Genomic DNA, 14,090 nt, shown 5'->3' on the forward strand with positions numbered 1-14,090 from the left:
ACTAAACAAAAAGATAATGCAGAAAGGATAGGAAATCTACTCTCAAGATACGTGATGAATGAAATTAATGGGGATTAAATTTCATCACAAACACTCATGAATTAATAAAATCAAATACATATAAGGATAAGGCTGAGGTACCTAATGCCTTCTTTTCCTCAGTCTTTAATAGTAAGACTAGTTGCTGGTCCCTTGTGCTGGTAGATAGGGATGGGGAACAGGCCCTTCATAATCCATGAAGAGATGGTTTTGTACCTGCTCCAAAAGCTGGACACTCAACAAGTCCATGGGGCTGGGTGGATTGCACCCTAGAGCGCTGAGGGAGTTGGCAGATGTGGTTGCCAAGCCACTCTCCATCATCTTTCAAAAGTCCTGGCTAACCGGGGATGTCCTGGTGGACTGGAAACAGGCAAATGTGACTCCCACCTTCAAAAAGGGCTGGAAAGATGATCCTGGTAGCTACAGACCTATCAGTCTCACCTTGGTGCCAGGGAAGGTCACGGAACAGATAATCTTGGGAGCCATCACGGATCAATTAAATGTCAACCAGGGGATCAGGCCCAGTCAGCATGGGTTTATGAATGGTAGATCCTGCTTGACAAACCTGATTTCATTCTATGACACGGTGACCTGCTTAGTGGATGAAGGTAAGGTTGTCGATGTGGTCTACCTGGACTTCAGTAAAGCCTTTGACGCTGTTCCCCACAGCATCCTCGTGGAGAAGCTGGCTGCCCATGGTTTGGATGGGCATACACTCTGCTGGGTGAAACACTGGCTGGATTGTCGGGCCCAGAGAGTTGTGGTCAATGGAATTAAATCCAGCTGGCAGCCAGTCACTGGTGTCCCCCAGGGCTCTGTACTGGAGCCGCTCCTATTCAACATCTTTATCAGTGATCTCGATGAAGGGATTGAGTGCACCCTCAGTAAGTTTGCAGATGACACCAGTTTGGGAGGGAGTGTTGATCTGCCGGAGGGTAGAAAGGCACTACAGAAGGACCTGGACAGACTGGATCAATGGGCCAAGGTAAACTATATGAGTTTCAATAGGGCCAAGCATCAGGTCCTGCCTTTTGGTCCCAACAACCCCAGGCAACCCTACAGGCTTGGGGAGGAGTGGCTGGAAAGCTGCCTGACGGGGCTGGTCTCTTTTCAGTGGTGACAGGACAAGGGGAAACGGCCTCAAGTTGCACCAAGGGAGGTTTAGGTTGGACATTAAGAAAAACTTCTTTACAGAACGGGTTGTTAAGCACTGGAACAGGCTCCCCAGGGAGGTGGTTGAGTCACCATCNCAAAAAGATAATGCAGAAAGGATAGGAAATCTACTCTCAAGATACGTGATGAATGAAATTAATGGGGATTAAATTTCATCACAAACACTGGCTGGGTGAAACACTGGCTGGATTGTCGGGCCCAGAGAGTTGTGGTCAATGGAGTTAAATCCAGCTGGCAGCCAGTCACTGGTGTCCCCCAGGGCTCTGTACTGGAGCCGCTCCTATTCAACATCTTTATCAGTGATATCAATGAAGGGATTGAGTGCACCCTTCGTAAGTTTGCAGATGACACCAGTTTGGGAGGGAGTGTTGATCTGCCGGAGGGTAGAAAGGCACTACAGAAGGACCTGGATAGACTGGATCAATGGGCCAAGGTAAACTATATGAGTTTCAATAGGGCCAAGCATCAGGTCCTGCCTTTTGGTCACAACAACCCCAGGCAACCCTACAGGCTTGGGGAGGAGTGGCTGGAAAGCTGCCTGACGGAAAGGGACGTAGGTGTGCTGACAGACTGCTGGCTTAATATGAGTGTGCCCAGGTGGCCAAGAAGGCCAATGGCATCCTGGCTTGTATCAGGAACGGTGTGGTGAGCAGGACTAGGGAAGTCATCCTGCCGCTGTACTCAGCCCTGGTGAGGCTTCACCTCGAGTCCTGTGTTCAGTTTTGGGCGCCTCAGTACAGAAAGGACATTGAGGTGCTGGAGCAGGTCCAAAGAAGGGCAACAAGGCTGGTGAAGGGCTTGGAGAATACGCCCTATGAGGAGCGACTAAGGGAACTGGGGCTGTTTAGTCTGGGGAAGAGGAGGCTGAGGGGAGGCCTTATCGCTCCCTTCAAATGCCTGAAAGGTGATTGCAGTGAGAGCGGGGCTGGTCTCTTCTCAGTGGTGACAGGACAAGGGGAAACGGCCTCAAGTTGCACCAGGGGAGGTTTAGGTTGGACATTAAGAAAAACTTCTTTACAGAACGGGTTGTTAAGCACTGGAACAGGCTCCCCAGGGAGGTGGTTGAGTCACCATCCCTGAATGTGTTTAAAAACCGTTTGGATGTGGTGCTCGGGGACACGATTTAGCTGTGAGTTGTTAGAGTTAGAGTAGCATGGTTAGGTTGCGGTTGGGCTTGATGACCTTGAAGGTCTTTTCCAACCTGAGCAATTCTATGACTCTATGAAATATTCTTATGTTTGGAATAGTAGAAGTCAAGACTGCACTGTCTGGAGAGAGTTCATCATTGTACATGTCTAAGAATGAGCAGAAAAACATCTGTGAGATCTCAAATATGAGTTGTCTGGCATTGTACTGAGGTAGAAATTCAACAATCTGTTGAGATCCCACCTAGTTCCATTTTCCATGACATTCAGTAGTTTTAAAGAATAAAAAGACAAAAGCTCACAACTTCTATAAATCTTATATTGGGGATGATATAACTCACTGTTTATGCTCAGAGTAGTGTTCTACAGCGTATACTCGGGCACTAGGAGAAAAAAAAAAGAAAAAAAACCCAAATCATTAGGACTTCTTCTGTGGGAGAGTGACACTGGTTCTTTTACAGCGATAAGGCATCACAAACAGCCAACAAAAGAACAAAAATCTCCCAGGTTGCAGGCTCCTATCCTAACCAGCTGACTACCCTGTGGATGCACCCTACTTTAATTCTTTTCCAGAACTATCTTCTACAGGTAGATGTTAGACGGTTTCTTTCCTTCCAAGTATGAATTATTCACCAACAGGGGCATTACCGAATTCCTGAGGCTTTCACAACTAGAACAGTGCCCTGGATGGAAAGCTGGCCTCCACACAGATCACAAACAGCAGGCGCAAGGACTTCTAACTTCTTCAGAGAACTAGTGTGTGTGGTAAAGAAAAAGTATAAATTAAGAAAGAAAAACAAGGAAGGAAAGGAGTCCTCGAAGACAAGACAGACAAGAGCAGCAAGGTGACACAAAGTGGAAAGTCAATGGGAAGACAAACAATGTGTTTTTACTAAAGCTGTTAATTCACTCTTCACATCTCCCACTCAAGTCATCAATCACAACATAAACTAAATAAAGCTGAGAGCACAGCTGCTTGCCTGCCACTGTAAATGAACCTTCTGTATATGGAGTACTGCTCCGGCAAGCTGGCGTCTTCAGAGGAAAAAACCTCAGCTAGAAAAATAAACAAATCAGGTACCACAATCCTCCTCCCTGTATTTTTTTTCCCAAAGAATATGTGCTACTAAGTTTTAACCCCTTACTGCTTGCTAACTAAACCCAGTTGCTTCCTCTTTTCTCGTAAAATTCTTCCTCCTTAACAGGCAGAGCGGAGGAAAGAGGTAAAAGAAGAGGAGACATCCAGCATGAAGCAATAAATGTTCTCTTTCTTAAGTCAACTGCTTTGGGCAAACATTTTGACTGTAGAAACACTGCTTATAGAAGGACTGTGGAACAGAAAACTTGACAGCAGCAGGTACTAAACAGAAAGCCATCTCAGTCAGACACTGTGGAAAGTTGCAGGAAGAGTCAGCAAGCGTCAAGACTGGCCTGTTGCCCTGCTCTGCACTTTGGACAGAATGGCTGCGTATTGCAGAGTCCTCATTCATCTTCTAGACACACAGCAACTGAAAGGCATTCTGTGTTTCTACAACAGCTACATTTCCTGCTTGGAAGTCCGGAGTGTTTGGGGGCGTAGCAAGGAAGAATAAATATCTAGATGCATAAGAAGCCTTGCAAAGAGCAAACTTCATTCTGTAAGGAATATTTGTCAGCTACTATGATGCACGTATTTTACACTTTTTACAAGCGTGTGCTTACCACTGTGTCAGATTAGGTTATATAGATGCTATATATTGGTCAGTGGCTCACAGATCCTGATGATGATGCACGGGAATCTACCATGAATCTACATCTTACGTCTGTGCTAGAAGACATACAGTGAAAGACTTTGCCACTTACAGACCACTGGCTTGGCACTTTGGGTTTTGAACAGTGTGCTGGTGCAGTGGCTTTAGCAAGTCGTGTGAGAGAAAACGCAGGAAAAACAGACTGCTTCCCCAAGCCTTTGGAGCCTTCTGGGATTCAGAAAACCTTGGCTTCCTTCCTGGTGTCGTGCCTGATCATCACTCTTTCCAACACTGTTTTATCTACTCATACAAATGGAGCCATCTCGCCCAGCCTACAAATACACAAGGAAGACTTCTAGTTGAACTGCTGTCTCCGAGAGCTACTAAAAGTAAAGGCAGCACGAATTAAAAGCAGACATAAACTCTAAGGAAAATATGGCAACGGTGATAGTTAGGTCTGGAAGTTTGAGGAGGTGCTCTGTATTGCTTGATGAGCAAGACAGCAACGCTTCCAAGTAGAGTACTAGTAAACGAAAGTAAGCATAGATTCGAAGCTGAAAGTATCGTTCAGAATGCGAAGTATTATCTTTGCTTTATGCCTTAAAATCATTTCGAAACTACATACTTTTGAATAAGAAAGAGTGGATCATATCTAGCTCTTTTGTGAGAACAGAATAGTGCATAAATACTCTAAACTTCAGCAGTCTTGCAGTGAAAAGATACGGAAATCGCAACATATGATTTAAAGAAGAAACAAAATCACAGAGGAAGAGTAAAGTAAGGCTTTTGTTGGCTATGAACGTGGCTCTGACTGCCCTAGAAATACTATTTTATGACACAAGAGAAGCTAATTACATATTCCCCAATATAAATGCCATCATTAGCAGTACGGTGGGTACAAGCGTAAATCTATGTAATGAGATGCAAATGTAAGCTCTGAAGAAATGTGGAGGCTAACAAAAACGATAGAGGTTACCTTCCCAGATGGTGTTGTCTTACTTCTTTAACCCAAGAAATGCTACAGAACAGGTATGCAGCAACATTTCTCCATTTGTACGATACCATACAGTTACTTATTTTAGAGGGTGCTCCACAAGCTATTATTTTAGAAAAAGTTTCAAAGTTGGAATACTACTGAAAGAAAACAGGAAGGCAGAGAAGACCTGGTATAAGTAAAATGGCTAAACTTCCAGGAGGTAGATATTGTTAAAAGCATGAAATCCTGACTCCAGTGAAGTCAGGGTTAGTAAGAGAGGGAGTACAGCATCTCATCGCATCTTTAATTAGGAGGTTACTTTTCGTACTTCTGAGAATCCTGGAATGGGTTACTAACAAAAAACATATTGGATCCAAATTAACTTACATACTCCACTAACTTTCCTGAGGCTAACATCAGGCCTTTCCATTCCTGTTATGTCACACAGCTTGCTTTGGCTAATCTCAGTTCTATGGGCTTAATCAGAAATAGGCATTTCCTGCCATGTTTTTGTTTGTTTGGCTTTTCCTGTGAGCAATTAGAGCGTCTCTATAACTGCTTGCATTACGGATTAAATACCACCTGCAGTTGGGCTGAAGTAATCACATTCTGCTGAATGTTTATTAAAATAGTAATTGCTTTCATTTCCTCATATGCACAGTGCATACGCTATCTGTTATATAAAATTATGTTAAAATAAAGAAGTAGAACTACAAACCTTTACAGCCATGGAAAACCTCACTCAGTCTTCAGCTCAACTGCACAGCGCAACTGTAGAAGGAAACAACTTGTTACTGCAGAAGCTTGTATCACTGAACAATTTTAAGTACTTCGAATACCTTTTGCCAGTGCTTTGCAAATAGATAGCAGCATTTGGGATGCCTAGGAAGCTGTATTTGCACAACAAATTAATCTGGCGCAAATTTGCCAAGCTCAGGGAAAACATTCAATGTTTTTCAGTTAGAGCTTACCATGTTGTTCTTTCTAATACATGACTGAAGAACGTCAGGAGTCCAGGTCTCCTTTTTGCATGGTGGTGTGCAGTCTCCCCATCGATGCAATCTGTCCAGAGCTCTGAAGTGCCTGCACTCCATCTCCCCCAGTCCAAGTGATCCTCCATCTAAACAGTCTCTTTTTTTGCTGCAGATAACTGCCCTCCTGGTCAGAGATGTTATCTGGCTAGTAGAAGAATGCCAAACGCTTTGAGTTCACGTAGACCTATGTAGACCACCCACAAAGTCCTAGGCTGATTAGAGCAAGTAAGTCATGTTGTACAGTTTTTGCAAACAGAAGTTGTGCAACAGAAGGTAGACATTACAATGGCCAGGTACTAAACGGAATCTGCTCCATTCCCCTTGTCCGATTATGCCCCTCAAAACTGAACAATGGGTTTCTATGTGTCTAAGTCCCTTCATCAAACAGTGGCAATATAATTTCCAATGTCAGCTGTTGGTTTTGACAATATAACAGGGTCGTTGTGATACCATATTATATCACGGCTCACTGAGTTTGCTCATGTGGGAGATACCCTGTTAAGTGAAACAAAGCTCTTAGGAAATGCATGACTGAGCATGTATTAGCTGAAAAGCTATGTACATGAGGACACAGATCTTGTCCTGAGGAAATTAGTTTATTCTTAGCAATCACTTCTCCCATTTTCAAATGCGGCAAGCCCTGAGCTTACAGTACCATACCACTGATACCAACAAAGCAGAAACTAGCACGGAAAAGAAGTCAGTGCTTCTATTCATGTGTACCTACGTCTCGGTAAGCTGAGGTAGAGTGCATCTTCCATTCATCCCCATAACAAGCAAGAAACAAGTATTCACGACACCTTCTGGAGCTGGTGAGGGAGTCCAAAAAGGATGCCACCACTCAACCTCTTGTCGTCTCTGGTTCAGGAGCTTCTTTGTTAAGATAGAAACACAACATTAGTTCTTTAGTCCTGTGTCATTACCATTTTTTCATTAGCTTGCCTGTTACTAAAATTTAAACATTAACTCAACTGTACTAGATTTACCTTGACACAGATTTTCAAGAGCATTTAAATCATTGGAACCCTCATAAGCCAACATGACAGATAAGACAGAAACATACTCCCTAGAAAAAAGAGGGAGAGAGAGAGAGAGAGAGAGAGAAAGAGACAGTTACTGAAATCCAAAGATTTCTAGTATATCTTCAAACTAAAAAGTGCTTTAGGCTCATCAGTCTCAGATACAAATATGCACATTCTTGACTTACACAACAATATCCCCGCCAGAGAATTGCTCACACAGTATGCGCGTGTGAATAAGTAAATGTAGGAGACATATAGAGGTAGCTACAATTTAAGGCAGTGATGACTACAGTAGCATATAAACTACATGGTAAAGTGATGATGACAGTAGCATATAAGCTACATGGTATATTTGGAAACCACTCAAAACAGGGACATTCATTAAACTCAACTCCACTGTCCATTAGAAACACTTAAGTCTCAATCAAGTGATTTTAAGTAGTTTAGAAAAGCACAGTTATAAATGACTGAAATAAGGCTGTGATCACGATCACTAAGTACCTGCAATTCAGATTACAAAACATACATGCACCACTCGTGGTGAGCTGTCAAATAGAAATACGAGCCTTTGTGTCAACAGACAAGCTATTGCCCGCCTTTGTTTCAGATGCTGTTATTGTTTTCTGATCAGTTTACTGGTAATTTGGAGAGTCCTTGTGTCCAGTTATCACCAAGGAGCTGTCATATGCTTTTTACTGTTGACTAGTCTTTCTCTAGAGAAAGACTTACTCGCCAGCCTCTACAAAGGGCTGGGGATTGTGCTCTGGATCCCATTTACTATTGCACACAAACTGGGGAGGAACTACCCCCCAAAATTCTGCTCGAGTGTGATGCAGCCAGCTGAAGTTGCTATGCACAACATCCTTGGTTACCGCTGGCTTCCCAAACGTCTGGAAAATGACTCAAAATTAAACTAAACTGTAAAGCTCGGATAAAACATTTTGATTCGATTTGCCAAATTAGTCTTTATAATGAGCCAATTAAATTCCTTGCTAATGCTAATTCTTGAAGAGCCAAGAACTGCTGTTTCCCAAAATAGGCTTAGGAAAATTTGGAACTCATCTTGATTTTTGGAAGTGACCATGGCTGGCACGGCACGGCAATCACTATTTAAGAAATGCAGCCCGTACGTAGGCAACTAAACACGGTATTTTCTCGCATATTAAATACCGACATTTGGTTTGGAATCAATTTCACAACATGCTTGTGAATGCAGACCACACAATGATGCCAACGCATAACATGAATTCATCTCTGTGTGTGCTATTAGAAGAGCAGAGAATAATTTTACAGGAAAGGTGTCCACATCTGGTACTGTTCATATGCTCTTTCCGCTTTTCCCATTCAAAATAAAAATAGCAACATAGGAAAATCTGGGAAGCTTTCAAGAATTGCTGTGAATTACAGGAGAAGGAAAGTTCCAGCAATTCTGGAGATTTGCCATGGACATTTGCACACTTATCCCAGCAAATGTGTGATGGTTTCATAGTAATTTGCAACATGTTGCACGCACTGATTGAGAGCCTGCTGTTTTCAGGAACAGACCCAGGGCCCCTGACATACCTGGTGAGGACAAAATCTCCCAGGGACAACTTGGAGATGCATTCTGTGCGGTGTGGAGAGCCCTTTGTTTCCCCAAAATTCCTCATATGACAGGAACTGTTTTAGGCCACACACAGTGGAGAACTGGGGGATCTTCTGCTAGAATCATCTATCCCTTTCCCAGTGGAGAGCAACAGTTGCCTAACAACTTAGCGAGTACAACTGCAAAGGAGCATAAAACTGACCAGAACTAAATCCTTGAAGAGAGAGACCACTCTGAGAAACGTTATCATTAGTTTTCTGGTAGTTTGCAATAGAAATTGTCATCTGTCTGCGGACACAAGTGTAAAAAGACATCAATATGAACAAGACTAAAATAAACAGTCATTCGCCATAGAATATACGTGTGCATAGATACTTGGAAAATATTAAGTGTGTTTTAGCCAAGCTATTCATTCAGAATTGCCTTTCCATTTATGAAAGGTTGACTTTTCTGTGCTGCTAAACCAAATGTATTTCTTCTGCGTATCTTCATTCAATATTAAAACAAACTAAATGCATGCCAGTTTCCACCCCAGAACGCTATAGTCTTCCATTTAATAATAACACTCTCACTTCTTCAACTACTTTCAGTTCAAGAGAACACAAAGCTTAAAACAACGTGACTAATTTTCTAAGTAATATTTCCTAATGTCGTAAATGTTCACCTTAAATGCAAATGCTCTCCATTCATTCCTGGCACACTGATGTGGCGACCTAGCAGAGTGCGTTAGAATTCCCTGAGCAGTTTTCAACACTGAGAAATTTTACGGATTGTCCTACAGTTAAGCGCTCAAAAAAATAATAAATAATTAAAAAAAAAAAAAAAAAAAAAAAAAAACAAAAAAAAAAAAATGCAGAAATTCAGATTCTAGTACTTCTTAATGGAAACAAACTTGGTACAAAGCCAAGCAGCAACCTTTCCTTCTATTTATGCTGTATGCCTAAGAGGGACGGTACTTTTCACAACCAACCATTTTACATACGCCCAGAGTTGGAGGGCTGGAACAAAGTGGCTCTCACGAAAGACTACGTACATTGAGCCTTTGCAGGGTTTGTGACAGTCCGTTCCAGGAGCTGGGTTTTGCAGGAGTACCAGCTTAGCAGAAGCCTTCCATTTATTTAGTTTGCTGTTAGCAGGGAAAAAAAAAAAAAGAAAAAGTTGAAGAAAAAATTGATAAAAATTTACATTGCGTAACAGCGTATACAATTTGATTCATTCTATTGAATGGCAACAAGTGCTTACTGGTGCCAGCACAGCTTTTCAGAAATCTGAATGTGACCTACACAGACACTGTTCATAAAAAATGGCCCATTACCATCATTTCTGTAGGTATGCAGGGAAAGATTTTAACTAAAACATATTTGCGTAACCTCACTGACTTCAAGAACCTATGCTTACAGACATGAACTAAGAGTGAGACCCAAAGTTTATTTGTCTTTCAGACCACAAAAGTAGGACTTCATGTTCTACCAATGTATTTTAGTAAAGCTGACTAATGGAGTCTCCCTTTGCTTTAGTGCACATATTTTCATGTTTCCCATAGATCTGTTACTTTTTCAGGCTTTCACTAAACCAAAAACGCATCTGAATTTCCAAACATCTCCTGACTTAGTTGAGTTTGTTCCCATTACTTCCCTTTTTCTGTTGCACATATATCAACTAATGTTAAACAAGGAAGACAACCAAAGTAGAGTCTTCCTCACGGGTTATTAAATGACCATTAATCTTTTCCTTTCGGTTTGAAGTTCTCCACATAGCTATGGAGTTGGCTTAAATCTGGACAGCTAGAAATACAGATGTGAAAGCTGGAACAGAGAACATGGCTGAGGAGATAACCAAAATGGTTAGCAAATGAGAAGACTTTGCACAATGCCACGGCAGCCTCTCTGAAAGGCACAACTATCTAACTTGTCAGAGCAAACAGATGGTTACACAGCATGCAAAAATACACGTCTTTCGCACAAATATAGCTAAAGGAATATTAAATAATGAGATCATAGTTAAAGAATAGATAATGAGATAACGAATGAAAGGTAAGCAAAGAATAGGGAAATGTGATTAGTCACCTTTAATTTATTTCTCTGGCCTCGCTATTTCTGTTACTTAAATCAGTGACAAAAATACTCTTAACTATAGGTGAAAGGCACTTGAAACCATTGTGTGTGCCTGCTTCTGCTGTGATAAGCTTCAAGCTGTACCTCACAACACATTTTTCCAAGCACTCGAGCAATTCTTACAGCACTATCTGTTTGTCCAAAATAAAACTGCGGGTTTGAAGAAAGAGTAGGCGCAAAGACAGTATGCTACAATATTAAATGTCAAAATATGTTAAAAAAAAAAAGTTCTAAACTCACCTATGATATTTGATACTCTATTCCCATGCTTCTCTTCGTTTGTTTATGTAACACTGCTGCAAGCTGCTGAACAGGAATAGCTGCATTTTAGTGATGGATGTAGTAAGCCCACAAGCGTAGTCTGGGGAATTTAGGGTGAGAGAGAAAGCAAGAGGGCATATACGAAGGACAGAATGAGCCAGAGGGCTTAAAGATCTCAAGTGAGGGTGAATTCTTGGCTCCACTGGAGATTACAGGAGTTTACTGAATTGTTTCAGGAGAATCTGGATGGTAAGGGCGGCGATCATGCGCTTGGATCTTAAGCAATCCATCTCAACTGTGCAACGCGTAAGAACGAAAAAACTTTCTCTTGAGATGGCCTCCTCCTTACAATTACCATTTTCAGTTCAAAAACCTATCCCCAAAGACAGCAGTTTGGCAGCTATAAGTTTGATCTCTGGGATAAATAAGATAGATTCTTTTAGCTTTTCAAGTAAAGGAAGGAAGAACAAATAAAATATTGAGATTTTTTCCTGCAGAGATATTACCACTCAGAATAGTTACACATGTTAAAATCTTTTCTTTGGATTACTTTCCACTGAGCTCTCACAGTACCTCCTGAAGTCTGCCTCAATCCCATTTCTGTGCTCTGCCAAATGGCTCCACAACTATATTTTCCAATATGATTGGATTTCTGTGATGCAAACTGCATTACGGTGTAACCATAATCTGGCTTCTTCCAGCGAACCAAGCCCTGCAGCAGTAGTGAAATAAGGCACCGTGAAGGTATCATAACAACTGAGAAGAACACAGACTAATCAGAAACAAACCTGAATGGAGATAATTGGCTTAGTTTGACAAACTAGAATTCGTAGAGTCAGCCCGACCAAAAGCAAGTGCTGCAATTTCTTTCCACTAGTAAATCCAAATTTTCAGCTAAATAATATTTAAACGCCTCCCTTCCATCCCCTTTTCATTTTCCATGAGAAGACAGAGCAACAGCCCCCAGCTCATGCCGAAGGGCAAAGTGGTTCCCACTTGGTCATTCATCTTCAGTGTTCCTTCAAGCACAGAAAGCGTCAAAGCTGTCAACTTTTGTTGGAGCTGATGAGCAGCGTGTAGAGAGAAGGTGAAGAAGATGTACGGCAGGATGTGGTTACGCAGTAGGTGGCACTTTCCTCTATGAGGTTCCAGTCTGGCAAGAAGCCCTGGTCAGTCAGATCCCAGACAACGGATACATTGTCCAAAGGTTCAGAAATTGAAGTGTTATTTTTTCCGATGCTTTTCGCTTGCAGACCATAAACATGTGGTGGATTTCAGCTGGATGAAAATAGAGAGGAGTTCATCCTCACGGAGCTGCCTGCACGACCAACCCAGCGCTGCTGATCTGCTGTTGTCTAAGAATACAGCCCTGTGTCTCTCTTCACCGAGGGGCACGGGCTGTTGCTGGAATTCAGAAAACATTGTAGTGAAACCTTGTGCTGAGCGTTTTGACCACGTTCAAACCAGGTCAACTTCACTCTGCGATGCAAAACGATCTTAGTGGTTTAACGTGGATGAAATCCTGTTCTTTGCGTGCTTTGTACGCACCTCTTCTATCCGCTGCTACTTCTGCGAGAGTGGCTACTTTCCAGGAATGGAGAAATTGATTTCTGTATGTACTTAAGAGAAAGAGGAAGACAAAGAAAGAGAAAATTCAGCTGAGTTCACGGTTCACCTGACACTGTTGATAGAAACTCAGAGGAGATGGTATGAAACAGCGGCCCCCTGAAAATAGTTAATCAGAAATTAGGCAACGCAATGGTTACCGTGGTTTAAAATTAATTTTTTCCAAAGGGTTAATCATGGGCCCAGAAAAAGTCTAACCCAACAAAACAAACATGTGGAAGGCATCAGGCTTAAATTTTCAACATCAGCAACATTAATAGACCTTTTCTACAGCCAGGCACAACCCCTGTAATTCTACAAATTAGACTGAGCCCCTGGGAACTGTGTAACTGCAGCTGCTACGCACATGTGCAGATCGAAAATAAAGCAGATTCTTCCAAATAAGACTGGATGGGGTTCTGAAGCTAATAAAATTACCACTTATCCAGTGTTGACTGATAACTTTCCTTATAAGAAAAAGCCATACATTTTATCTTACAGTAAAGCACATTCAGAGCTGAAAAGCATCTTTTCCCATGGATGGGTGACAAATTTAATTCCTCTCGCTATCCAAACTCAACTGCACTGCAACAAGCACTGAGGACAAACCCCCGCTTTGGAGATGGTTAGATAACTAAACAAACTTTCAAAAATCTGGCCTTGAGCACTTGTTTTTTGGCACTTTTGACAACCACAGCTCTAAGATCTAAAGAATCTGACCATGGCAAGTTTGTTTGGCAAGGAGCCCGTGTGGTTCAGCAAAATGCTTTAACAAAATGACTTTATAGAGCTCTATGAACTTGACCAATTGAAAAATATAAATAAGTCACAAACGTTCAGGCACTGAATTGAACTTCAACAACCTTTAAAGAAACCCTAATTAACACGAACAGTGACAGCATATCCAACACTTCAGACCACTACTCCGTTATGGGGGCATACCCACTCACAGCTAGATTCAAAATGGTCAAAGTGGAAAGAATCCCCCTGCAGTCAGGAAGAGAGAATAAAAAATGAACAAAGTGATGATGAATATAGAGAGTGACGCAGGAAAGGACAAGAAACAGGGAGTAAAAAAAAAAAAAAAAAAAAGAGGACAAGGATTGAGAATGGAAAAAATAGATGAGAGTTGCAAGTGTCACTTGTGGCAAATTCACAGGTGGGTGAGGGGGCAAAAGAGATCTTTTACTCACTAAGAAAAATGGGCAGGCCAAGAAGAAAGCGATGCCATCAGATGGAGACATCAGTAAGCATCCCCCCAAACACACACAGAACTGAAACGCATTTTAATCAAAAAGGCCTATTATATGCCCTTCTTGGAACCTCATCAAAGTGTTACCTCCTTAGTCAATATATTTCTTTAAGTCCCCAAATGTGCCTGAAACGTTCCCTTTTGCTACTGCCCT

General features: G+C 41.9%; 1 protein-coding gene across 2 annotated transcripts in view; it reads right to left on the bottom strand.

Annotated features, from left to right (window-relative positions):
• The window catches only part of CCDC34 (coiled-coil domain containing 34), a 93,761-nt gene that overhangs the window by 28,783 nt on the left and 50,888 nt on the right, over nt 1–14,090 (bottom strand). The window contains exons 1-5 of one of the 2 annotated variants that reach the window (XR_002440109.1): nt 8,683–9,537; nt 7,084–7,163; nt 6,825–6,970; nt 6,035–6,242; nt 5,782–5,834 (exon numbers count right to left, since the gene is read on the bottom strand). The gene's annotated coding sequence lies outside the window, so the exon portion shown is untranslated. Of the gene's footprint in view, nt 1–2,698; nt 2,741–5,063; nt 5,760–5,781; nt 5,835–6,034; nt 6,243–6,824; nt 6,971–7,083; nt 7,164–8,682 lie in introns of those variants that run through there. The other variant, XR_002440110.1, reaches the window with a different exon arrangement.

This window comes from Numida meleagris, chromosome 6 (assembly GCF_002078875.1).
Source record: "Numida meleagris isolate 19003 breed g44 Domestic line chromosome 6, NumMel1.0, whole genome shotgun sequence".
NCBI classification, from domain to species: domain Eukaryota; kingdom Metazoa; phylum Chordata; class Aves; order Galliformes; family Numididae; genus Numida; species Numida meleagris.